This window comes from Pseudophryne corroboree, chromosome 5 (genome assembly GCF_028390025.1).
Source record: "Pseudophryne corroboree isolate aPseCor3 chromosome 5, aPseCor3.hap2, whole genome shotgun sequence".
Classification (NCBI taxonomy): domain Eukaryota; kingdom Metazoa; phylum Chordata; class Amphibia; order Anura; family Myobatrachidae; genus Pseudophryne; species Pseudophryne corroboree.
Genome location: NC_086448.1, coordinates 715497203 through 715524938, shown reverse-complemented (window position 1 = coordinate 715524938; position 27736 = coordinate 715497203). Strand labels below are relative to the sequence as shown.

Genomic DNA, 27736 nt, shown 5'->3' with positions numbered 1-27736 from the left:
ACTGGTGGTCCCCACATTAAAGCAGCACACTGAGCACAGATATGGAGTGTTTTTCAGGCAGACAACATATACTGGTGGTCACTGTCAGCAAAACTCTGCACTGTACTCCTGCTATATAATACAGCTGCTCCCCAGTCCCCACAATAAAGCAGTGTGAGCACAGATATATTATGCAGCACACTGAGCACAGATATGGTATGGAGCGTTTTTTTCAGGCAGAGAACGGATAAAACTGGTGGTCACTTATCAGCAAAACTCTGCACTGTACTGCTCCTAACAGCTGCTCCCCAGTCCTCCCCACAATTAAGCAATAAAGCAATCAAGTTCAACAATAAACGGAGAGGACGCCAGCCACGTCCTCTCCCTATCATCTCCAATGCACAAGTGAAAATGGCGGCGACGCGCGGCTGCTTATATAGAATCCGAATCTCGCGAGAATCCGACAGCGGGATGATGATGTTCGGGCGTGCTCGGGTTAGCCGAGCAAGGCGGGAAGGTTCGAACCTGCCCCGGACCCGTGTAAAATGGGTGAAGTTCGGGGGGGTTCGGTTTCCGAGAAACCGAACCCGCTCATCACTACTGTTTGGTGCCTATTTTTTTTAATCTGCCATCCTGTCTGACACTGTAGTGCCACTCCTAGATGGGCCAGGTTTTTGTGCCGCATACTTGTGTTGCTTAGCTTAGTCATACAGCCATTGTGAGGTATGAGGTGTTCAGATTAAGTCACAATAAAGTGGCCCCTTAGCGCTAGTTGACAATTTATAAATAAATACGTACGTATATGCTATATCGTTTCCACAGAATCGTTCAGAGAAATCTACCAGCAGCTCGCTGTAAATAGGGGGACCTCTCTACCCCCTCAATACAATATACTCAAGAAAAAAAAGAGGAAACAGACAGCGCTAGTAGATTTCTTAATAAAATATTTTATTCTTTATTTTTATCTAGATTAGATTAGATTGGCTACCTTAGCCCCTGATGGTCTAAATGATACGGTGGAATTGAACCATATCAGTTAGACCATGGGGGTCTGAACATTACACTATGTGTATGTATAGGATCCGACCAATGGGAGGTCGGAGAATATTAGTTGCATGGTGGGGTCAACTTGGAAGGAGGATGGGATAGATAAAAGTAAAAGAGAAAAGAGCATTTAGTTTACCACATATATTTCTGTGTTGGATATTACTAATGTACAAGGTGATATAATGGTCCTAATATAATATGATAAGGGGATCTGTATAGATAAGTGATATCCCTGATAAATAAAAGCTAATAGGTTATATTCTGGATGTGCAAAATAGATGTGTGTATATGTATACATACATATATATACACATGATGATATAAGGTTTCACAGTAGCGCAAAAAATATAATGATAATTACGCTGCATTGAGTGCCCTGAAGATACGCATTTAAGATTATGGTAATTTAAGATTAGGTAATCATTGATAAAATGTATATCTAGATACCATAGTTGATAAATAACATTAGATTGGTATATGCTGTGCATTTTTACAAGGAACGTTTTTATTATATATATTTTTTTATTTTGTTATAAGTCTAGATATTATATTAAAATAAAAAATAAAAAATATTTTTTTAGATAGAGAATCTATTTGAATTATATTTTATTTCTCTGCTTTTGCTCACATTCCGGCACTTTAACTGTGTACATTCACTACTTGATGTGAGGTTTATGAATATCATGAATCTGTTATAAGTAAAAGCCCAATTATAAGAGCAATGGGTTGAATTAAATATGGATGGATAAATAGATCCTATCATTAGCTGATGAATGTTGGCATAGTTATAGAATTTGGAGCGCAATAAAGTGTATAATGAAAGCCGTGTGAAATGACCAACAGCCGATATATGGAGAACGAGGCTTGGAATACACAGTGATAGCTGTGATTGATGGCTAACAGCTGATACACGGCAGGCGAGGCTTGGAGCGCAATGAGTGCGCGCAGACGCACTAAAGCTATGCCGGGGATAAAAAGTAGCAGGGCGGCAGAGTTTAAAATATCCGACTGAAGAAGCCGCCGAGTGTGACAGGCGGGGAAACGCGTCTTGGTTTTACCTACCTATAAGCAGCTACCACGGGTTTACCTCATTGTGCTGGGAAGAATCTCTAAGGATCTCCGGATAAGGCTTGCAAAAAGGCATTTGAGCACCAGAGCCGGGAGTGAGTAAAGAATTTCGACCCAGGAGGAAAAGTGGTAACTTTTTTTCATATAACATGGCCATGTTTTAAATACCAGCTGAGGTGCATGAACTTGTATCATCGCTTTAAGCAAAAGTAATTTTATACCTTTGCACGTCAATCTATCAGCAAGTAATTGGCTGCTGCCATATACTGAATCAGTTAATTAACAGCTGAGCTGTATGAACTTTCATTTCTGTTCTGAGGAAAAGCATGTATCTTTCTCTGCAGATCAATTTATGAACAACTAACCCACTGCTGCTATTTAATTAGTGACACTTTCTAAGCAAAAAGGAGCAGCTTTTAAACACTAATCCATCTGGAAGTTTAAAGTGTCGTGGTCAGTAAAGTGTGGTTTTGGGAACTTAATTTAACACATTTAATAATAAAGAAGGAATTGGAACAGCTATCTTCCAGTATAGCAACAAAGTACAAAAGTCTCTGACTCATGCTGAATTAGCAACTAAATATCAATTTAGAGGTTGGAGTCCCTTTTTTCAGTATTGGAAGGAAAACATTTGTTGCACTTGTATCCAATTGTTTCAGTGATGTATTGAAGAATGAATTACATAGAGCAGAGCTATTGTATATATATATATGATTGATGTGTTATTGTTTATTGGCTAGAATTTTAATAAAAATATATATATAAGCAAAATGTGGAATTAGATTTATAGGTAGGGGGAAATAAGGGCTATTTTAGCTAAAGAAAAATCTAGATAAAAATAAAGAATAAAATATTTTATTAAGAAATCTACTAGCGCTGTCTGTTTCCTCTTTTTTTTCTGGTGTTCAGATTAGACTGGAAATGAGTGGAAATGAATGTTATTGAGGTTAACAATACCGTAGGATCAAAATTACCCCCAAATTATGTGAATTTAGCTGTTTTTATGGGTTTTTTTTTCTAATATCATACAGATCCAAAACCAAAACCCGAAAGGGTGGTTTTGTCAAAACCAACCCGAAACCAAAACACGAGCAGGGAATTAGAACCAAAACCAAAACACAAAACACGAAAAGTGCCCGCCACACATCTCTAATATATATATATATATATATATATATATATATATATTTATTTGTGGAAGGGCTGGCACTCTCACTCAATCTACTGCATCAGCCAGGGTGCTTAAGAGTATGTGCAAAATATTGGCCCTCATTCCGAGTTGATCGGTCGCAAGGCGAATTTAGCAGAGTTACACACGCTTAGTCTACGCCTACTGGGAGTGTATCTTAGCATCTTAAAAGTGCGAACGAAGTTTACGCAATATTGCGAACAAAAAAAACTTAGCAGTTTTAGAGTAGCTCCAGACTTACTCTGCCTGTGCGATCAGTTCAGTGCTTGTCGTTCCTGGTTTGACGTCACAAACACACCCAGCGTTCGCCCAGACACTCCCCCGTTTCTCCAGCCACTCCTGCGTTTTTTCCGGAAACGGTAGCGTTTTCAGCCACACGCCCATAAAACGCCGTGTTTCCGCCCAGTAACACCCATTTCCTGTCAATCACACTACGTTCGCCGGTGCGAACAAAAAGCCGTGAGTAAAAATCCTTTCTTCATAGCAGAATTACTTAGCGCAGTCGCAGTGCGAACATTGCGCATGCGCTCTAAGCTGATTTTCACTGCGATGCGAAAAAAAAAAACGACCGATCAACTCGGAATGAGGGCCAGAATCGGTACTCTGTGGTCTTTGCTTAGGGATAATAAATCACATCAGGCAGCCAGAATAGTGCAACATTTTGGGTATTTATTACCCTTCATCAGGCAGTACACACAAACAAGAGAATACAGACATAATTACCTTTTTAAAGTCTGTAAGTGTCCTCACAGTCGGCCCCAGCCAGCCACTCTCCCCCACCGCCAAGACCGGAAGTCCAGGAACAACTGTGACTTCCAGTCACGGAGCTTGACAGGGTTACCATTGGAACCTGGCGCCGACTGTGGGGAAATACAAAACAAGAGCAATGAATAGCACCACACATATAACAAAAGTAATAGTGAAAGTAGCAACACTTTATACCGGTGATCTCCCGTAAGACTGTACATTAAAAGTGCATCTCATAACAGTAAATTATTTGGTATCATTGCTGTCAAAAGCTAGAGATGTGCACCGGAAATTTTTCGGGTTTTGGTTTTGGGTTCGGTTCCGTGGCCGTGTTTTGGGTTCGAACGCGTTTTGGCAAAACCTCACCGAATTTTTTTTGTCGGATTCGGGTGTGTTTTGGATTCGGGTGTTTTTTTAAAAAAACCCTAAAAAACAGCTTAAATCATAGAATTTGGGGGTCATTTTGATCCCAAAGTATTATTAACCTCAATAACCATAATTTCCACTAATTTTCAGTCTATTCTGAATACCTCACACCTCACAATATTATTTTTAGTCCTAAAATTTGCACCAAGGTCGCTGGATGACTAAGCTCAGCGACCCAAGTGGCCGACACAAACACCTGGCCCATCTAGGAGTGGCACTGCAGTGTCACGCAGGATGGCCCTTCCAAAAAACACTCCCCAAACAGCACATGACGCAAAGAAAAAAAGAGGCGCAATGAGGTAGCTGTGTGAGTAAGCTAAGCGACCCTAGTGGCTGACACAAACACCTGGTCCATCTAGGAGTGGCACTGCAGTTTCAGGCCCGGATGGCCCTTCCAAAAAATACTCCCCAAACAGCACATGACGCAAAGAAAAAAAAGAGGCGCAATGAGGTAGCTGTGTGACTAAGATAAGTGACCCTAGTGGCCGACACAAACACCTGGCCCATCTAGGAGTGGAACTGCAGTGTCACGCAGGATGGCCCTTCCAAAAAACACTCCCCAAACAGCACATGACGCAAAGAAAAAAAGAGGCGCAATTAGGTAGCTGTGTGAGTAAGCTAAGCGACCCTAGTGGCCGACACAAACACCTGGCCCATCTAGGAGTGGCACTGCAGTGTCAGGCCGGATGGCCCTTCCAAAAAATACTCCCCAAACAGCACATGACGCAAAGAAGAAAAAAAAGAGGCGCAATGAGGTAGCTGTGTGACTAAGATAAGCGACCCTAGTGGCCGACACAAACACCTGGCCCATCTAGGAGTGGCACTGCAGTGTCACGCAGGATGGCCCTTCCAAAAAACACTCCCCAAACAGCACATGACGCAAAGAAAAATGAAAGAAAAAAGAGGTGCAAGATGGAATTGTCCTTGGGCCCTCCCACCCACCCTTATGTTGTATAAACAGGACATGCACACTTTAACCAACCCATCATTTCAGTGACAGGGTCTGCCACACGACTGTGACTGAAATGACGGGTTGGTTTGGACCCCCACCAAAAAAGAAGCAATTAATCTCTCCTTGCACAAACTGGCTCTACAGAGGCAAGATGTCCACCTCATCATCATCCTCCGATTCATCACCGTGTACATCCCCCTCCTCACAGATTATCAATTCGTCCCCACTGGAATCCACCATCACAGCTCCCTGTGTACTTTGTGGAGGCAATTGCTGCTGGTGAATGTCTCCATGGAGGAATTGATTATAATTCATTTTAATGAACATCATCTTCTCCACATTTTCTGGAAGTAACCTCGTACGCCGATTGCTGACAAGGTGAGAGGCGGCACTAAACACTCTTTCGGAGTACACACTTGTGGGAGGGCAACTTAGGTAGAATAAAGCCAGTTTGTGCAAGGGCCTCCAAATTGCCTCTTTTTCCTGCCAGTATACGTACGGACTGTCTGACGTGCCTACTTGGATGCGGTCACTCATATAATCCTCCACCATTCTTTCAATGGTGAGAGAATCATATGCAGTGACAGTAGACGACATGTCCGTAATCGTTGTCAGGTCCTTCAGTCCGGACCAGATGTCAGCATCAGCAGTCGCTCCAGACTGCCCTGCATCACCGCCAGCGGGTGGGCTCGGAATTCTGAGCCTTTTCCTCGCACCCCCAGTTGCGGGAGAATGTGAAGGAGGAGATGTTGACAGGTCGCGTTCCGCTTGACTTGACAATTTTCTCACCAGCAGTTCTTTGAACCCCTGCAGACTTGTGTCTGCCGGAAAGAGAGATACAACGTAGGTTTTAAATCTAGGATCGAGCACGGTGGCCAAAATGTAGTGCTCTGATTTCAACAGATTGACCACCCGTGAATCCTTGTTAAGCGAATTAAGGGCTCCATCCACAAGTCCCACATGCCTAGCGGAATCGCTCAGTGTTAGCTCCTCCTTCAATGTCTCCAGCTTCTTCTGCAAAAGCCTGATGAGGGGAATGACCTGACTCAGGCTGGCAGTGTCTGAACTGACTTCACGTGTGGCAAGTTCAAAAGGTTGCAGAACCTTGCACAACGTTGAAATCATTCTCCACTGCGCTTGAGACAGGTGCATTCCACCTCCTATATCGTGGTCAGTTGTATAGGCTTGAATGGCCTTTTGCTGCTCCTCCAACCTCTGAAGCATATAGAGGGTTGAATTCCACCTCGTTACCACTTCTTGCTTCAGATGATGGCAGGGCAGGTTCAGGCGTTTTTGGTGTTGCTCCAGTCTTCTGTACGTGGTGCCTGTACGCCGAAAGTGTCCCGCAATTCTTCTGGCCACCGACAGCATCTCTTGCACGCCCCTCTCGTTTTTTAAATAATTCTGCACCACCAAATTCAAGGTATGTGCAAAACATGGGACGTGCTGGAATTTGCCCATATTTAATGCACACACAATATTGCTGGCGTTGTCCGATGCCACAAATCCACAGGAGAGTCCAATTGGGGTAAGCCATTCTGCGATGATCTTCCTCAGTTGCCGTAAGAGGTTTTCAGCTGTGTGCGTATTCTGGAAAGCGGTGATACAAAGCGTAGCCTGCCTAGGAAAGAGTTGGCGTTTGCGAGATGCTGCTACTGGTGCCGCCGCTGCTGTTCTTGCGGCGGGAGTCAATACATCTACCCAGTGGGCTGTCACAGTCATATAGTCCTGAGTCTGCCCTGCTCCACTTGTCCACATGTCCGTGGTTAAGTGGACATTGGGTACAACTGCATTTTTTAGGACACTGGTGGGTCTTTTTCTGAGGTCTGTGTACATTTTCGGTATCACCTGCCTAGAGAAATGGAACCTAGATGGTATTTGGTACCGGGGACACAGTACCTCAATCAAGTCTATAGTTGGCTCTGCAGTAATGATGGATACTGGAACCACGTTTCTCACCGTCCAGGATGCCAAGGCCTCAGTTATCCGCTTTGCAGCAGGATGACTGCTGTGATATTTCATCTTCCTCGCAAAGGACTGTTGGACAGTCAATTGCTTGGTGGAAGTAGTAAAAGTGGTCTTCCGACTTCCCCTCTGGGATGACGATTGACTCCCAGCAGCAACAACAGCAGCGCCAGCAGCAGTAGGCGTTACACGCAAGGATGCATTGGAGGAATCCCAGGCAGGATAGGACTCGTCAGAATTGCCAGTGACTTTGCATGCAGGACTATTGGCATTCCTGGGGAAGGAGGAAATTGACACTGAGGGAGTTGGTGGGGTGGTTTGCGTGAGCTTGGTTACAAGTGGAAGGGATTTACTGGTCAGTGGACTGCTTCCGCTGTCGCCCAAAGTTTTTGAACTTGTCACTGACTTATGATGAATGCGCTGCAGGTGACGTATAAGGGAGGATGTTCTGAGGTGGTTAACGTCCTTACCCCTACTTATTACAGCTTGACAAAGGCAACACACGGCTTGACAAATGTTGTCCGCATTTCTGTTGAAATACTTCCACCCCGAAGAGCTGATTTTTTTGGTATTTTCACCAGGCATGTCAATGGCCATATTCCTCCCACGGACAACAGGTGTCTCCCCGGGTGCCTGACTTAAACAAACCACCTCACCATCAGAATCCTCCTTGTCAATTTCCTCCCCAGCGCCAGCAACACCCATATCCTCCTCATCCTGGTGTACTTCAACACTGACATCTTCAATCTGACTATCAGGAACTGGACTGCGGGTGCTCCTTCCAGCACTTGCAGGGGGCGTGCAAATGGTGGAAGGCGCATGCTCTTCACGTCCAGTGTTGGGAAGGTCAGGCATCGCAACTGACACAATTGGACTCTCCTTGTGGATTTGTGATTTCGAAGAATGCACAGTTCTTTGCTGTGCTTTTGCTAGCTTAAGTCTTTTCATTTTTCTAGCGAGAGGCTGAGTGCTTCCATCCTCATGTGAAGCTGAACCACTAGCCATGAACATAGGCCAGGGCCTCAGCCGTTCCTTGCCACTCCGTGTGGTAAATGGCATATTGTCAAGTTTACGCTTTATTTTAGATTTTTGAGTCCTTTTTTTACTGATATTTTGTGTTTGGGATTTTACATGCTCTGTACTATGACATTGGGCATCGGCCTTGGCAGACGACGTTGATGGAATTTCATCGTCTCGGCCATGACTAGTGGCAGCAGCTTCAGCACGAGGTGGAAGTGGATCTTGATCTTTCCCTATTTTTGGAACCTCAACATTTTTGTTCTCCATATTTTAATAGGCACAACTAAAAGGCACCTCAGGTAAACAATGGAGATGGATGGATACTAGTATACTTATGGATGACGAGTGACTGACGACACAGAGGTAGCTACAGCCATGGGCTACCGTACTGCGTCTGCTAGTATAGAGATGATAATGATATAAAAAATATATATATATCACTACTGCAGGTATATATAATATAATGACGGACCTGCTGGACACTGTCAGCAGACTCCTAAACTACTAGTATGAAGAAGATAGAAAAAAAAACCCCACCACAGGTAGGTATACAATTATGGACGAGCACTGACGACACAGAGGTAGCTACAGCCGTGGACTACCGTACTGCGTCTGCTAGTATAGAGATGATAATGATATAAAAAATATATATATATCACTACTGCAGGTATATATAATATAATGACGGACCTGCTGGACACTGTCAGCAGACTCCTAAACTACTAGTATGAAGAAGATAGAAAAAAAAACCCCACCACAGGTAGGTATACAATTATGGACGAGCACTGACGACACAGAGGTAGCTACAGCCGTGGACTACCGTACTGCGTCTGCTAGTATAGAGATGATAATGATATAAAAAATATATATATATCACTACTGCAGGTATATATAATATAATGACGGACCTGCTGGACACTGTCAGCAGACTCCTAAACTACTAGTATGAAGAAGATAGAAAAAAAAATCCCACCACAGGTAGGTATACAATTATGGACGAGCACTGACGACACAGAGGTAGCTACAGCCGTGGCCTACCGTACTGCGTCTGCTAGTATAGAGATGATAATGATATAAAAAATATATATATATCACTACTGTAGGTATATATAATATAATGACGGACCTGCTGGACACTGTCAGCAGACTCCTAAACTACTAGTATGAAGAAGATAGAAAAAAAAAACCCACCACAGGTAGGTATACAATTATGGACGAGCACTGACGACACAGAGGTAGCTACAGCCGTGGACTACCGTACTGCGTCTGCTAGTATAGAGATGATAATGATATAAAAAAATATATATATATCACTACTGCAGGTATATATAATATAATGACGGACCTGCTGGACACTGTCAGCAGACTCCTAAACTACTAGTATGAAGAAGATAGAAAAAAAAACCCCACCACAGCTAGGTATACAATTATGGACGAGCACTGACGACACAGAGGTAGCCACAGCCGTGGACTACCGTACTGCGTCTGCTAATATAGAGATGATAAAGATGATAGAGATGAACAAAAAAAATATAACACTACTGCAGGTAAATATTTATATAATATAATGAATGACGGACCTGCTGGACACTGTCAGCAGAATGCGTTTATAGAATTAAAAAAAAAAACACCACAGGAGTGTTTAACTTTTTCAGGCAGACAATATACTGGTGGTCACTGGTCAGTCACACTGGCAGCAAAAGTGTGCACTGTACTCCTGCTATAACTGCACCCCAGTCTCCCCCACAATTCAGCTGTGTGAGCAGTGAGCACTCAGCACAGTCAGATATACATATAGATGATATTATTATGCAGCACACTGAGGCTGAGCACAGATATGGTATGTGACTGTGTATCGTTTTTTTTTCAGGCAGAGAACGGATTATATTAAATAATAAATAAAACTGGTGGTGGTCACTAGTAACTATCAGCAAAACTCTGCACTCTGAGTACTCCCTAATGCTCCTACTAAGTAATCAACTCAAGAGTCTCTATCTATTCTAACGGAGAGGACGCCAGCCACGTCCTCTCCCTATCAATCTCAATGCACATGTGAAAATGGCGGCGACGCGCGGCTCCTTATATAGAATCCGAGTCTCGCGATAGAATACGAGCCTCGCGAGAATCCGACAGCGGGATGATGACGTTCGGGCGCGCTCGGGTTAGCCGAGCAAGGCGGGAAGATCAGCGTTTGCCTCGGACCCGTGTAAAAAGGCTGAAGTTCGGGGGGGTTCGGATTCCGAGGAACCGAACCCGCTCATCTCTAAAAAGCACGTGAAAGTGAATCCTCTATATTATAGTAATTGGCATCTATTTGAGCTATATATGTGTCTATGCTCTCCAATTAAGAATACACAACCAGCAGATCAGGATGATAATTAGAAAAAGACGCTTAAATTTAATTGTTCATTCAACTCTCTGGGGCTGACAGTGTCCAATAGGTGAATCCATTTGGATTCCAAGTGAAGTAATTTCTTATGGCGATCACCCCACCTACCATTATCCAGTATATGATCAATGATCATATGTCTGAAACTAGACATATTGTGTTGCAGTTTCGAAAAATGTCTAGCAACTGGCTAGTCAGAGGTCTTGAAATTAAGAGCAGCTGTAATTGCCGTCCTATGGAGGGCCATGCGTTCTTTAAAGCTTCTAATTGTTTTCCATATGTAACATAGGCCGCATGGACACGTGATCAAATAAATCATGTAGGTGCTGGAGCAGGAGAGTGGATATTGGATCTCATATTTTCATCCTGTGTGAGGGTGGCAAAAATGTTTGCCTACAATCATGTGTCTGCATGTAGTGCAGTTAGGGCACTGGAAGTAACCTTTCTTTTTGTTGTTATTAAAGGTACCACTGATTCATTTCATTTATCTTTTCTGTAAATTAAAATTATGCAAATTATTTGAAGGCAAAGGAGATGCAACCTTGCAGGAGGAATTTACCCCCTTAAATCTAAATCATCCTTCGATCCCCAATCCTTTAATCCGTCCATCAATGGCTTTATGAGAGCTTTTGATGTACAAGTTACCAACAAGCCAAAAAAGCCAGACACCTACAGGAACAATCTCTCACAAGTGGTATGGCTAGCCTTGAAACAACTGGGAAAATACAATGATATAGTCAGATAAAATAGGTAGTGTTGTATTGATGGATGTGGAGAACTACTGTAAGGAGATCTACAGACAGCTTTCAGTGGATACAGTACATCAGTTATTAACGAAGGATCCTACAGATGAGTACAAGTTGGAAAATAACATCATATTGGATAAAAATACAGGGGACCCCTACGTCTTTTGTCTCCGTATTTTTGGAACCAGAGGAGGCTAGTTATGCTTAGGAGGGGGGATCCCACGCAATTTTTTTTCATTATAACACTTTTAAGGGGGGTAGACTTGGAGAGACCAGTGCTTAAATTCTAAGAAATCTGACTAGATTGCTTAGAACTTAAGCACGGATCTCTCCATGTGTACCCCCCACAGCGATAGTGATGCACAGTCCCGCGCATCGCTATCGCCGGTGCTAGATTAGCCTGCATGCAGGCACAATCTAGGAGGTCGCTCATTTCACCGCTGGGTGAGATGAGTGCCCACCCCCCACACTCAGCACACATCACGCTGTGCTGAGCGGGGAGAGAGATGTGTGCTGAGCGGTCACTGATAGATCGCTCAGCACACATCTCTCCCCATGTGTACAGGGCTTTACACACTTTTACATAGAGAAACATACACAGATCTTACTGATCTGTGCATGACTATCTACATATCTTGAGAATATGCTCCTGAGGAAGCTGGGTCGTTTGTACCAGCGAAACGCGTTGAGATTGGAGGACACTACTGACACATCCTTGGGAAATCATCCCGTCATTTTGGACTCCTATTTAGTTCACCCTGCCTGGCATAAAATTGGACAGCACTCATTCTGGGCCCATATTCACTAACGGGGAAACCGAAGCCATCCCTACTTGCCTATCATCGCACATTGCAGTGCTGGATTGGGGACAAATTAGGACTCCAGCAATTTATCCTTCATATCTCCGTAATTACATTGTGGAACCTTCTCCAGAGGAAGTCCTGGCCGGGGTATGATCTTTCCAACACAGGAGCCAAATGATTGTGTCCTACTATAGCAATTTAAATTGTCATTAAGTTTTGCGTTTAATGGTACCTATGATTATACTTATTAAATGCACTATTTTTTAACTTTATAACCTACCATCCTAGATTTCTTAAAACACAAGTGCAAAGGATCTGTGTTTTTAACAACCAGTCCTGGTTTCTTTCTCTTTTTTAATTTATAGCTTAAATAGATACCAATTACTATAATATAGAGGATTGACTTTCACATGCTTTTGACAGCAATGATACAAAATAATGTTATGCGATGCACTTCTAATGTATAGTCTTAGGGGAGATCACCAGGTTAAAGTGTTGCTACTTTCACTGTGTTATATGTATGGTGCTATTCATTGCTCTTGTTTTGTATTTCCCCACAGTCAGCGTCAGGTTCCCATGGCCAAGCTCCATCACCGAAAGTCGCGGTTGTTCCCAAACTTCCAGTTTTGGCGGCGGGGGAGCATGGTGGGCCGGAGCTGATTATGAGGACACTTGCAGACTTTAAAAAAGTAATTATGTCTGTATTCTCTTGTTTGCGTGTACTGCCTGATGATGGGTAATAAATACCCGAAATGTTTCACTATTCTGGATTCTTGATGTGATTTATTATCCCTAAGCAAAAAACAGAGTGCCGATTCTCATTCTCTCTCTCTCTCTCTCTATATATATATATATATATATATATATATACATACAGTATGGCACACTGGAACAAGTGTTAATCAAGCACTACAACTGAATGAAACTGAGTTTGTTCCATACCAACGCTCCGTATTGTAACATAAGTGTCGTTGGTAAGGGACATTGTTATTTCTTCACTAGGTACATCTTCTTTGCAATAAACAATTGAATTATATTGACATTTCCCATCCCAGAATCACCTCACTAACTGTGTGCCCATTTTCCCAATGACTAAACTTTAACAAGAGCTCCAATAATAATTGCCCGTGAAGATAATTGTTGCCTTGCCTAGGGAAAGTTAAGAAGTCATTATTTAGTATAACTAAAATATATTGTCTTCATTCTTCTTGTGATCACATAATAGAATGGAATGTACAGTGTCTGATTTGATTTTCCTGATTACAATGATTTTATGTTAATTTTATGATTCCAGATGTTTCTCATCATGATTCTAATTATTGTTCTTCATGATTCTAATAACTTGTCTTTTACAGATTGGATGACAGTTTGTGATGTGAACTGTACAATACATTGTATTTTCCTGTTTGCCTTGTATGTCAAAGTCTTCTTTTTTTATTTACCACCCAAGCAAGGTTCTTTAGCCACTTAACTGACATTTTTTCCCAAAAAAATCGCTTAGATATTGTCAGGTTTTTTTATGAGTGAATTAGATGAGGAACATGAATTTAACCTTATTCAAAATAATTTTAGTTTAAAAAACCAAAATATTTTCCTCGAACATCAGTTGGGAAGATCGGTAACATAGGAACATCAGTAACATCACGACCATCGCAACATTAATTTTCACACCCAAGACAGCTGCCAGGTACACAGGGGGGATTGTGGAGGTTGGTTTACGCAATTGTCTGCAGCCACTGGATGGGGGTTCCTGCTGTGCTGACCAATCAGCAGTGATCGGCAGCATGGTAACACTGAGGAGTGGGTTCAGGGAGGCAGAGGAACCTTCCTGTCCCTCTGACAGCAGCAGCAGAGGGAAGTTTCTCTTCCCTACTGCTGCTAACACTGTTTACCTGACTGGTCGCATCTTATGTGACCACTTCAGATAAGACACTTGCTGGTATGGTCACATCTGATGCGACCATGCCAGGCAAGTGGTTAATTAACCAATCATCCTAAATCCAGTGTTCATTGCAGATTAATAAAAAAGACTTCCTGTAGGAATTGCTGATTCACTTCTGATTCACATCAACTTTCCTATCTCTCTGAGCACAGTACTATGAGACAAGCTTTGGGAAACATTTCAGGGGAAAGGTCAGTCACATAGCCACCCAACACCTGTGATACCTCTCTGAATCATTTAGACAAACCCTGCCAACCCCAGGGGTGTTTTACACACACACACACACACACACACACACACACACACACACACACACACACACACATATATATATAGATAGATAGATATATAGATATATATATACAAAACAAGTAAAACTGCTGGCACTGAGGGGCTAAACATCTAAACTAAATCCAGACTCAGTCTTTACGTGTGGTCAATATTTCAGGGGTCAACATCCCTTTTATCAAGACATGGTAAGACATAAACAGAAATAAATATCTGAAAACTTCACCATTGTGCCCACTTGCTTCCCGCCACAGCTCCCGACGGAGATTGGATGATGTCACAAACAGATCTATATTTCCAGACACTCTCCCACCTGTAGCTCTTTCATATGGTGGGCTACACTTCAGGCTTGGACCAGTGGAGAATTTAGACTTTTCTTTTAGGGGGCAGGGGTACTTTATGAATGAATCCTGACTCCTCCCCCTCCACTCATTACTCCTCCCACTTCCCATCCCAACTGTCCAAGAGAGAGAGAGCGAGAGATTAGGGAGTTGAGACTCATGAGAGCTCTCACCTAACTCCTCACAATTGCTGCTGGCTCAGTCCCATCTCTGTGTCTCACTCTCACCCTAATAGTCTGGTCTAATACAGATCTCTGGCACACACATACAGCAGTACCTGGTAGGGAGCTGTATGTTAGGGGGTGTGAACGCCCTGATCAACACCCTTTAATCTGCCAGTGACTTGGACAATGTAAAGGAAGTGATATTGGATTCTTCCTTTCACCAAGCCACACATTCACAATACTAGCAAATGTTAAAAACTTTCACAGGAAGTAGAATGAATTTGGTTTCTTGCATTTGTCACAGTCTTCAAATATGCTGTTATCTACCAGTCTTATCAGAATCAGTTTTATTTGCCAGATATACTTGCATATACTAGGAATTTGTCTTTGGTTTGCTATACAACAGCCAAGTAGGTAACAGATAAACAGGTGTGGGGGGGGGGGGGGGGCAAGTAAAGTCATACAGATAGGAATACTGTAGGGACACAAGTGAGTTACATGTACATCTAGTCAGTCAATGTTCAGGAGTTCAGTAGGCAAACCATTTGAGGAATTAAACATTTGAGGCTTCTGGTGGACCTGGCAGGGATGGCCCTGTAATGCCTGTCTGAAGGAAGCAAGTTAAACATGCTTTGGCTGGGATGTAGCTGGTCCTTTACTATCTTCATTGCCTGCTTTTTAGCTCTGGACAGATACAGGTCCTGGACTGAGGGAAGGTCGACCCCTATGATCTTCTCTGCGGTTCTGACTACCTTTTGGATCCTGCATCTGTCCCTCGCGCTGGCGGAGCTGTACCATGCCAGTATCGAGGAGCACGGTACAAACTCCACAGTCGTGGAGTAGAAGAGGAGCAGAAGCTTCTGTGGAATGTTGAATTTCCTTAGTTGCCTGAGGATGAACAACCTCTGCTGTGCTTTCCCAACAGTGGTGACAGCGTTGGACCCCCATTTAAGGTCACGGGAGATTGTGGTCCCTAGAAACTTGAAGGAGTCCACTAGCGATACCACACTGTCAGCGGAGGTGCACTAGCTGAATTCTTCCTGAAGTCCACTATCATATCAACAGTTTTGAGGGGGTTGAGCTCAAGGTTGTTGTGGCTGAACCACTGGGCCAACTGGTCTACTTCCCGTCTATAGGCTAATTTGTCCCCATCCTTGATGAGGCCGATGACTGTGGTGTCATCTGTGAATTTGATGATCTTTACTGATTGTGCTTCTGAGGTGCAGTCATTTGTGTACAGGGAGATAAGCAGGGGTGAAAGGACACAGCTCTATGGGTCCCCTTTTCTAATGGTGTGCGCTTGATTTGTGAATTCCCCCGCTTTCACCACCTGTGTCCTATCTGTCAGGAAGTCTACTATCCAGGAACAGGTAGCTTCTGGGACCCCTTTGTGAAGTAATTTGGGGTGGAGGATGCTGGGGATGATTGTATTGAAGACCGAGCTGAAATCAACAAACAGGGCCCTTGCGTAGGTACCGGGAATATCTAGGTGCTGTAGAATGTAGTGCATGCCCAGGTTGACTGCATCCTCGACACACCAATTTGATCGATAGGCAAAAGTAGGGGGTCCAGTTGGGGGCCAGTCACAGTTTTCAGGTGATTCAAAACCAGACGCTCAAACGTTTTCATGACCACAGATGTCAGTGCTATCGGCCTGTAGTTGTTCAGGTTCGTTATAGAGGGTTTCTTGGTGACAGGGAAGATAGTAGACCTTTTGAGGCAGGAAGGGAGTTTTTTAGCTCTAGCGATTTGTTGAAGATCTTGGTGAATATGGGGGCGAGCTGACCCACATATGCTCTCAGGGCAGATGATGACACTTCGTCAGGAACTGGAGCTTTCCTGGGTTTAGCCCTTTTGAACAACCTCTTCTTGAGTGACTTGTAGTGCCTGGAGTTGGTCGGTGTTCGGGGCATCGTAGAGGTGATTGTTTGGGTCGCAGGGAACTTCTTTTGCGAACCTGCAATAAAAGTGGTTCAGCTCGTCTGCTAGGTCTTGGAGCATGGTGGTGGACTTCGATGTTTTCTTGTAGTTGGTTATGGATTGCATTCCTTTCCATACAGATACAGGATCATTATGAAAATACATTGCCAAACTTTTTTGCTTTATATACTTATATATACTTTCTCTACTTACGATATGTTCAACATCTCATCTACATTAAGGAATCTAAATCCAAATAGCTATTTAGTATATATAAACCCCCCGCCACCACAATCTCTCGGACCACTATGACCTTGCTTCCTCCTTCAAGACTGGAAAGCTCTGATTCTACATCTCTTAAAGTAAAATGATATACTTGCTACTGTATATTACCATGGAAAGATTTTTTTATATATATTTTAGTTCTAAAATTTACTAAAAGTCAAGGAGTGACAGCTGGAAAGGGGTGGAAGTATGACAAAAAGACATAGGGGACTATTCAGGGATGGACACAGATTTTGCTTCTGCAGCAAGATCTTCATCCATCTACTCACATGCTGCGGGCTGCCCAGAACAGGGGAAGTCCGCCCAACATGTATGTTGCACTGCCCCCAATGCATTTGCAATTTAATTGTGAACGCATCAATAAGAGGATGACCCTTGCCTCCCCTGGCTGCTTTGGCAGGCGGTCTACCACCATCTTTTGTCTTGGAGCGGCTGCGTGTGATGTCATGCAGCCGCACTGTAAATGGCAGGCAAAGCAAAATCCCTGAATACAGCCACGTTTTACAGCCCCAGGTTTCCCTGAACCTGCGTGTTTTCTGTTGAAAAAGATGTTTTTTTCCCCGGGTGAAAAAAACATCAATGAAACATCGGGAAATGTCACTCGAAGCTTCATTGGCGGGAATTGAATATCCCCCTTTATCTGAAGGATAGGTATGCAAATAAACACTAAAGAAAATCATAATAAAATAATAGATAAGATAATACAAAACAGTAAAGTATTTGGATATGATCTGACTACAATTGATAAAAAAATTAGTTTTATGCCAACTGCTCTGTGCTTTAGTACCTCTTTCTTCAATGGTTTGCTTCTGTGCTGATAGTATGACCTTCACTGCCCAACATGGTTTTGTATTTTGTATTTTTGATTTGTGTTTTGAAATTATTTAATGAATACATTGAAATATAAAAAAGTGTGTGGTGTAAGGTGCAGTGAGGAAGAGATAGCAGCAGCTATTAATTTACTTAACTGAATGGTGTCACTGAACACACGGAACGGGAAGAGAGATGCCTCGCTACAGAGCATGAGCCCGGCAGCAGCCGACTCCATTGCCTCCCAGAGTTACACCTCTGTTGGCAGCCGCCAGCACTGGTTATGTTATGGACCACAATTAATTTGAATTGTTTCTGCACCACCAATCCAAGGCACCCTCCAAGTGCTCTGAGGTACCCCAGGACAGGGTCGAACTGGCCCACAGGAGTTCAGGGGAAACCCACAATTTGGCCCAACTGCCTGGGGCCCCATCCTCTAGGGATCAGCTTACCAGACTGTGCACTTGAGTTATACATATGTTACATATGTTGCCAACATATACTATCAGTTTTGGTGCCAGCATGCTCCGTCGTCAGGATATAATACCACACAAGAGAAATGACACATACAACAAGAACACATTAACTCACCCTACTTAAATACCTGAAAAAACAGCATAACTCCTTCCACCTGTGTGCCGTATGGGACTCTGGCTGGCTGGTGTACCGGGGCACACTGTGGTGATGTCATCCCATTGTCATGGTACTGCACACAGCAGCGGGGTACCTCCGTGTGACATCCTCCTGTTGCCATGACTACTGTCAGTGTGTGTGCTGGTAACCTAGGACACGACTGCATCTCCATGGACCTCTAACTCATGCTGACAGCGCCACCTCCGTGTGTCCCCCAGCAGCTGCAAAATACACACAACATTAAAACTTAAAAGCATAGGGATGCAATGGAGGCACTTATATAAACAGTACAGAAGGTTATAGGAACCAGCCATGTAGTCATAACACTGCTATTCATTATATAAGGCCAGTATGCTTTTACTATAAGCTATGCTCCGTCACAATGGATGCTATATTATAAATCCTATAACACTAATTCGTACATCCTATAATCAATGCTAACAGACCCTACAGCAGGCAACTCTACATGAGACTATTCTAGCAGATCTTTTAATTTAATCCACGGGGAGCAACTGTGTCCAGTCTCATTATCCACTTTGCCTCCAATATTAACAGCTGTTTATTTCTGTCGCCTCCTCTGCGATTTGCTGGCAGATGATCTATGATCATATACCTCACACTGGCCAATGAGTGGCCTCGCTCTGCAAAGTGTTTAGCCACAGGCTGGTCCCTGTCTCCACTGGTTATGGCAGCTCTAATCGCTGAACAATGTTGCGTAGCTCTCTCCTTTACGGTCGTATTGTTTTCCCCACATAGTAGTACCCGCATGGGCATCGTATGATTTAGAAGACATAAGCAGTTGTACATGTCACCGAATGCTTGATAGTGATGTACTGTGGGTGTCGGAACGTTTTGCCATTGTCCATATGGCTACAGGTTGTGCAATGTATGCACCTGTAGCATCCCTTGCTGTATTGGGTTGCTCCTGCAGTTGGATTGTTGGCAAATTTAGTAATATCTGTGCACATGACCACATTTTTGATATTCCTTCCACATCAGAAGCTGGCTTTATGTGTTTTTTTTTTTAAAGCATTTAGATCCGTATCGGTGCTAACAGTGGGCCACAGGGCCTTAGTGGATTTTTGCACAATATTACTGCTAGTAGTGTAATTTGTTGTACAAATAATGCGTTCCGCTATTTCACGTTTGCTGCTTTTACCTGTGAACAGTTGCTCGCGAGGAATGCTGAGTACCTTTTCTTTATGTTGTAATAATAAATTTTCCGGGTACCCTTGTTGTATGAATTTCCGAACCATCTCATCAAGTTGCTTTTCCAGCAGTTGCCTGTCGTGATTGATTCTGGCTACCCTTAACATTTGTGAATATGGTAGACCAGATTTCAGGGCTACCGGATGGTGGCTGGAATATCTCAATAGCGTGTTTCGATCTGTACTTTTACTGTACACTGACATAATTAAATTTCCATTGCTGTTGACCAACTGTACATCTAAGTAGTCAATTTCTGAGAAGTTTGTCTTATACACGAATTGTATAGGACCTTTCAGGTTATTAATCGACTCTACCATGGTACAAAAAGTGTGTTCTGATTAGAGATGTGCACTTGAAATTTTTCGGGTTTTGTGTTTTGGTTTTGGGTTCGGTTCCGCGGCCGTGTTTTGGGTTCGACCGCGTTTTGGCAAAACTTCACCGAATTTTTTTTGTCGGATTCGGGTGTGTTTTGGATTCGGGTGTTTTTTTTAAAAAACCCTAAAAAACAGCTTAAATCATAGAATTTGGGGGTCATTTTGATCCCAAAGTATTTTTAACCTCAAAAACCATAATTTCCACTCATTTTCAGTCTATTCTGAATACCTCACACTTCACAATATTATTTTTAGTCCTAAAATTTGCAACGAGGTAGCTGTGTGAGTAAGATAAGCGACCCTAGTGGCCGACACAAACACCGGGCCCATCTAGGAGTGGCACTGCAGTGTAACACGCAGGATGGCCCTTCCAAAAAACACTCCCCAAACAGCACATGACGCAAAGAAAAAAAGAGGCGCAATGAGGTAGCTGTGTGAGTAAGATAAGCGACCCTAGTGGCCGACACAAACACCTGGCCCATCTAGGAGTGGCACTGCAGTGTCACGCAGGATGGCCCTTCCAAAAAACCCTCCCCAAACAGCACATGACGCAAAGAAAAAAAGAGGCGCAATGAGGTAGCTGTGTGAGTAAGATAAGCGACCCTAGTGGCCGACACAAACACCGGGCCCATCTAGGAGTGGCACTGCAGTGTCACGCAGGATGGCCCTTCCAAAAAACACTCCCCAAACAGCACATGACGCAAAGAAAAAAAGAGGCGCAATGAGGTAGCTGTGTGAGTAAGATAAGCGACCCTAGTGGCCGACACAAACACCGGGCCCATCTAGGAGTGGCACTGCAGTGTCACGCAGGATGGCCCTTCCAAAAAACACTCCCCAAACAGCACATGACGCAAAGAAAAAAAGAGGCGCAATGAGGTAGCTGTGTGAGTAAGATAAGCGACCCTAGTGGCCAACACAAACACCGGGCCCATCTAGGAGTGGCACTGCAGTGTCACGCAGGATGGCCCTTCCAAAAAACACTCCCCAAACAGCACATGACGCAAAGAAAAAAAGAGGCGCAATGAGGTAGCTGTGTGAGTAAGATAAGCGACCCTAGTGGCCGACACAAACACCGGGCCCATCTAGGAGTGGCACTGCAGTGTCACGCAGGATGGCCCTTCCAAAAAACACTCCCCAAAGAGCACATGACGCAAAGAAAAAAAGAGGCGCAATGAGGTAGCTGTGTGAGTAAGATAAGCGACCCTAGTGGCCGACACAAACACCTGGCCCATCTAGGAGTGGCACTGCAGTGTCACGCAGGATGGCCCTTCCAAAAAACACTCCCCAAACAGCACATGACGCAAAGAAAAATTAAAGAAAAAAGAGGTGCAAGATGGAATTGTCCTTGGGCCCTCCCACCCACCCTTATGTTGTATAAACAGGACATGCACACTTTAACCAACCCATCATTTCAGTGACAGGGTCTGCCACACGACTGTGACTGAAATGACGGGTTGGTTTGGACCCCCACCGAAAAAGAAGCAATTAATCTCTCCTTGCACAAACTGGCTCTACAGAGGCAAGATGTCCACCTCATCATCATCCTCCGATATATCACCGTGTACATCCCCCTCCTCTCAGATTATCAATTCGTCCCCACTGGAATCCACCATCTCAGCTCCCTGTGTACTTTGTGGAGGCAATTGCTGCTGGTCAATGTCTCCACGGAGGAATTGATTATAATTCATTTTAATGAACATCATCTTCTCCACATTTTCTGGAAGTAACCTCGTACGCCGATTGCTGACAAGGTGAGCGGCGGCACTAAACACTCTTTCGGAGTACACACTTGTGGGAGGGCAACTTAGGTAGAATAAAGCCAGTTTGTGCAAGGGCCTCCAAATTGCCTCTTTTTCCTGCCAGTATAAGTACGGACTGTGTGACGTGCCTACTTGGATGCGGTCACTCATATAATCCTCCACCATTCTTTCAATGGGGAGAGAATCATATGCAGTGACAGTAGACGACATGTCCGTAATCGTTGACAGGTCCTTCAGTCCGGACCAGATGTCAGCATCAGCAGTCGCTCCAGACTGCCCTGCATCACCGCCAGCGGGTGGGCTCGGAATTCTGAGCCTTTTCCTCGCACCCCCAGTTGCGGGAGAATGTGAAGGAGGAGATGTTGACAGGTCGCGTTCCGCTTGACTTGACAATTTTCTCACCAGCAGGTCTTTGAACCCCAGCAGACTTGTGTCTGCCGGAAAGAGAGATCCAAGGTAGGTTTTAAATCTAGGATCGAGCACGGTGGCCAAAATGTAGTGCTCTGATTTCAACAGATTGACCACCCGTGAATCCTTGTTAAGCGAATTAAGGGCTCCATCCACAAGTCCCACATGCCTAGCGGAATCGCTCCGTGTTAGCTCCTCCTTCAATGTCTCCAGCTTCTTCTGCAAAAGCCTGATGAGGGGAATGACCTGACTCAGGCTGGCAGTGTCTGAACTGACTTCACGTGTGGCAAGTTCAAAGGGCAGCAGAACCTTGCACAACGTTGAAATCATTCTCCACTGCGCTTGAGACAGGTGCATTCCACCTCCTATATCGTGCTGAATTGTATAGGCTTGAATGGCCTTTTGCTGCTCCTCCAACCTCTGAAGCATATATAGGGTTGAATTCCACCTCGTTACCACTTCTTGCTTCAGATGATGGCAGGGCAGGTTCAGGCGTTTTTGGTGTTGCTCCAGTCTTCTGTACGTGGTGCCTGTACGCCGAAAGTGTCCCGCAATTCTTCTGGCCACCGACAGCATCTCTTGCACGCCCCTGTCGTTTTTTAAAAAATTCTGCACCACCAAATTCAAGGTATGTGCAAAACATGGGACGTGCTGGAATTTGCCCAGATTTAATGCACACACAATATTGCTGGCGTTGTCCGATGCCACAAATCCACAGGAGAGTCCAATTGGGGTAAGCCATTCCGCGATGATCTTCCTCAGTTGCCGTAAGAGGTTTTCAGCTGTGTGCGTATTCTGGAAACCGGTGATACAAAGCGTAGCCTGCCTAGGAAAGAGTTGGCGTTTGCGAGATGCTGCTACTGGTGCCGCCGCTGCTGTTCTTGCGGCGGGAGTCCATACATCTACCCAGTGGGCTGTCACAGTCATATAGTCCTGACCCTGCCCTGCTCCACTTGTCCACATGTCCGTGGTTAAGTGGACATTGGGTACAGCTGCATTTTTTAGGACACTGGTGACTCTTTTTCTGAGGTCTGTGTACATTTTCGGTATCGCCTGCCTAGAGAAATGGAACCTAGATGGTATTTGGTACCGGGGACACAGTACCTCCAACAAGTCTCTAGTTGGCTCTGCAGTAATGATGGATACTGGAACCACGTTTCTCACCACCCAGGATGCCAAGGCCTCAGTTATCCGCTTTGCAGCAGGATGACTGCTGTGATATTTCATCTTCCTCGCAAAGGACTGTTGGACAGTCAATTGCTTGGTGGAAGTAGTAAAAGTGGTCTTACGATTTCCCCTCTGGGATGACCATCGACTCCCAGCAGCAACAACAGCAGCGCCAGCAGCAGTAGGCGTTACACGCAAGGATGCATCGGAGGAATCCCAGGCAGGAGAGGAATCGTCAGAATTGCCAGTGACATGGCCTGCAGGACTATTGGCATTCCTGGGGAAGGAGGAAATTGACACTGAGGGAGTTGGTGGGGTGGTTTGCGTGAGCTTGGTTACAAGAGGAAGGGATTTACTGGTCAGTGGACTGCTTCCGCTGTCGCCCAAAGTTTTTGAACTTGTCACTGACTTATTATGAATGCGCTGCAGGTGACGTATAAGGGAGGATGTTCCGAGGTGGTTAAAATCCTTACCCCTACTTATTACAGCTTGACAAAGGCAACACACGGCTTGACAAATGTTGTCCGCATTTCTGTTGAAATACTTCCACACCGAAGATCTGATTTTTTTGGTATTTTCACCAGGCATGTCAACGGCCATATTCCTCCCACGGACAACAGGTGTCTCCCCGGGTGCCTGACTTAAACAAACCACCTCACCATCAGAATCCTCCTTGTCAATTTCCTCCCCAGCGCCAGCAACACCCATATCCTCCTCATCCTGGTGTACTTCAACACTGACATCTTCAATCTGACTATCAGGAACTGGACTGCGGGTGCTCCTTCCAGCACTTGCAGGGGGCGTGCAAATGGTGGAAGGTGCATGCTCTTCACGTCCAGTGTTGGGAAGGTCAGGCATCGCAACCGACACAATTGGACTCTCCTTGTGGATTTGGGATTTCGAAGAACGCACAGTTCTTTGCGGTGCTTTTGCCAGCTTGAGTCTTTTCATTTTTCTAGCGAGAGGCTGAGTGCTTCCATCCTCATGTGAAGCTGAACCACTAGCCATGAACATAGGCCAGGGCCTCAGCCGTTCCTTGCCACTCCGTGTGGTAAATGGCATATTGGCAAGTTTACGCTTCTCCTCCGACAATTTTATTTTAGATTTTGGAGTCCTTTTTTTACTGATATTTGGTGTTTTGGATTTTACATGCTCTGTACTATGACATTGGGCATCGGCCTTGGCAGATGACGTTGCTGGCATTTCATCATCTCGGCCATGACTAGTGGCAGCAGCTTCAGCACGAGGTGGAAGTGGATCATGATCTTTCCCTAATTTTGGAACCTCAACATTTTTGTTCTCCATATTTTAATAGGCACAACTAAAAGGCACCTCAGGTAAACAATGGAGATGGATGGATACTAGTATACTTATGGATGGACGAGCGACTGCCGACACAGAGGTAGCTACAGCCGTGGACTACCGTACTGTGTCTGCTGCTAATATAGACTGGATGATAATGAGATGAAATCAATATATATTATATCACACTAGTACTGCAGCCGGACAGGAAGATATATTTATTATGTAATGACTGATGACGGACCTTCTGGACACTGTCAGCTCAGCAGCACCGCAGACTGCTACAGTAAGCTACTATAGTAGTATGTATAAAGAAGAAAGAAAAAAAAAAACCACGGGTAGGTGGTATACAATTATGGATGGACGAGCGACTGCCGACACAGAGGTAGCTACAGCCGTGGACTACCGTACTGTGTCTGCTGCTAATATAGACTGGATGATAATGAGATGAAATCAATATATATTATATCACACTAGTACTGCAGCCGGACAGGTAGATATATTTATTATGTAATGACTGATGACGGACCTGCTGGACACAGTCAGCTCAGCAGCACCGCAGACTGCTACAGTAAGCTACTATAGTAGTATGTATAAAGAAGAAAGAGAATAAAAAAAAACACGGGTAGGTGGTATACAATTATGGATGGACGAGCGACTGCCGACACAGAGGTAGCTACAGCCGTGGACTACCGTACTGTGTCTGCTGCTAAAATAGACTGGATGATAATGAGATGAAATCTATATATATATATATATATATATAATATCACTAGTACTGCAGCCGGACAGGTATATATATTTATTATGTAATGACTGATGACGGACCTGCTGGACACTGTCAGCTCAGCAGCACCGCAGACTGCTACAGTAAGCTACTATAGTAGTATGTATAAAGAAGAAAGAAAAAAAAAAACCACAGGTAGGTGGTATACAATTATGGATGGACGAGCGACTGCCGACACAGAGGTAGCTACAGCCGTGGACTACCGTACTGTGTCTGCTGCTAATATAGACAGGATGATAATGAGATGAAATCAATATATATATATATATATATATAATATCACTAGTACTGCAGCCGGACAGGTATATATATTTATTATGTAATGACTGATGACGGACCTGCTGGACACTGTCAGCTCAGCAGCACCGCAGACTGCTACAGTAAGCTACTATAGTAGTATGTATAAAGAAGAAAGAAAAAAAAAAACCACGGGTAGGTGGTATACAATTATGGATGGACGAGCGACTGCCGACACAGAGGTAGCTACAGCCGTGGACTACCGTACTGTGTCTGCTGCTAATATAGACTGGATGATAATGAGATAAAATCAATATATATATATATATATAATATCACTAGTACTGCAGCCGGACAGGTATATATATTTATTATGTAATGACTGATGACGGACCTGCTGGACACAGTCAGCTCAGCAGCACCGCAGACTGCTACAGTAAGCTACTATAGTAGTATGTATAAAGAAGAAAGAAAAAAAAAAAAACCACGGGTAGGTGGTATACAATATTATATATATATTATATACAATTATATATATATATATATTAAACTGGTGGTGACTGGTGGTCAGGTCACTGGTCACACTATCAGCAACTTGCAAGTAGTACTCCTAAGCAGACAATCACAATATATATTATACTGGTGGTCAGTGTGGTCACAATGGCAGTGTGGCACTCTGGCAGCAAAAGTGTGCACTGTACGTTATATGTACTCCTGAGTCCTGCTCTCAGACTCTAACTGCTCCCCACTGTCAGTGTCTCCCCCACAAGTCAGATAATATACAGTCACACTATCTATCACTTCAGCAAGTAACTAGTACTCCTCCTAATGCTCCCCAAAATTACTACTGTGTCTCTCTCTACTGTCTCACTCTCTTCTCTATAAACGGAGAGGACGCCAGCCACGTCCTCTCCCTATGAATCTCAATGCACGTGTGAAAATGGCGGCGACGCGCGGCTCCTTATATAGAATCCGAGCCTCGCGAGAATCCGACAGCGGGATGATGACGTTCGGGCGCGCTCGGGTTAACCGAGCAAGGCGGGAAGATCCAAGTCGCTCGGACCCGTGTAAAAAAACATGAAGTTCGGGCGGGTTCGGATTCCGAGGAACCGAACCCGCTCATCCCTAGTTCTGATCCCGACCAAAATATAATTAGGTCATCTATGTACCGTAAGAATAATTTTGTGTGTTCCTGGAATACCGGATTGCTGTAAAATAACTGTTGCCATGGCGGCGGGAGGATATCACATGGAGGTGCCCCGCTGCTGTGTGCAATACCATGACAATGGGATGACGTCACTGCAGTGCGCTCCGGTATGCCAGCCAGCCAGCCAGAGTCTCGAGCGGCCCACAGGTGGAAGGAGTTATGGTGTTTTTTTCAGGTATTTAAGTAGGGTGAGTTAATGTGTTCTTGTTGTATGTGTCATTTCTCTTGTGCAGTATTATATCCTGATGACAGTGCATGCTACATTTGTCAGAAGCACCGCATTGGACTTGATAATATACCTGGGTAATATACCTTTTATACTGAGTGCCGGACTCTGCTACGATATATATATATATATATATCTATCTGTGGCAGCTAGCCACACCTCCTATAGAGGCTGCCACACCCCAAAGCATGGGCCCCTACCACTTCTTTCCCCTGGTGAGCCCCTCCCACCCCAGTCCAACACTGCCCAAGGGTACCTAGGCACACAGTTTGAGAACCACTGGTATATTGTATACAGATTCACAGGGGTGGTCTTCAGTATGCTGACTGATGGGATCCCGGCGCA

The 27736-nt window shown here is 44.2% G+C and overlaps 1 long non-coding RNA gene across 3 annotated transcripts in view; it reads right to left on the bottom strand.

Moving 5' to 3' along the window:
* Positions 1-27736, bottom strand: part of LOC134929360 (uncharacterized) — a 241382-nt gene that overhangs the window by 177205 nt on the left and 36441 nt on the right. For 2 of the 3 annotated variants that reach the window (XR_010178509.1, XR_010178507.1), the window contains exons 2-3: positions 18686-18935; positions 4007-4143 (exon numbers count right to left, since the gene is read on the bottom strand). This is a non-coding gene — a long non-coding RNA (uncharacterized LOC134929360). The remainder of the gene's footprint in view (positions 1-4006; positions 4144-18685; positions 18936-27736) is intronic. The other variant, XR_010178508.1, reaches the window with a different exon arrangement.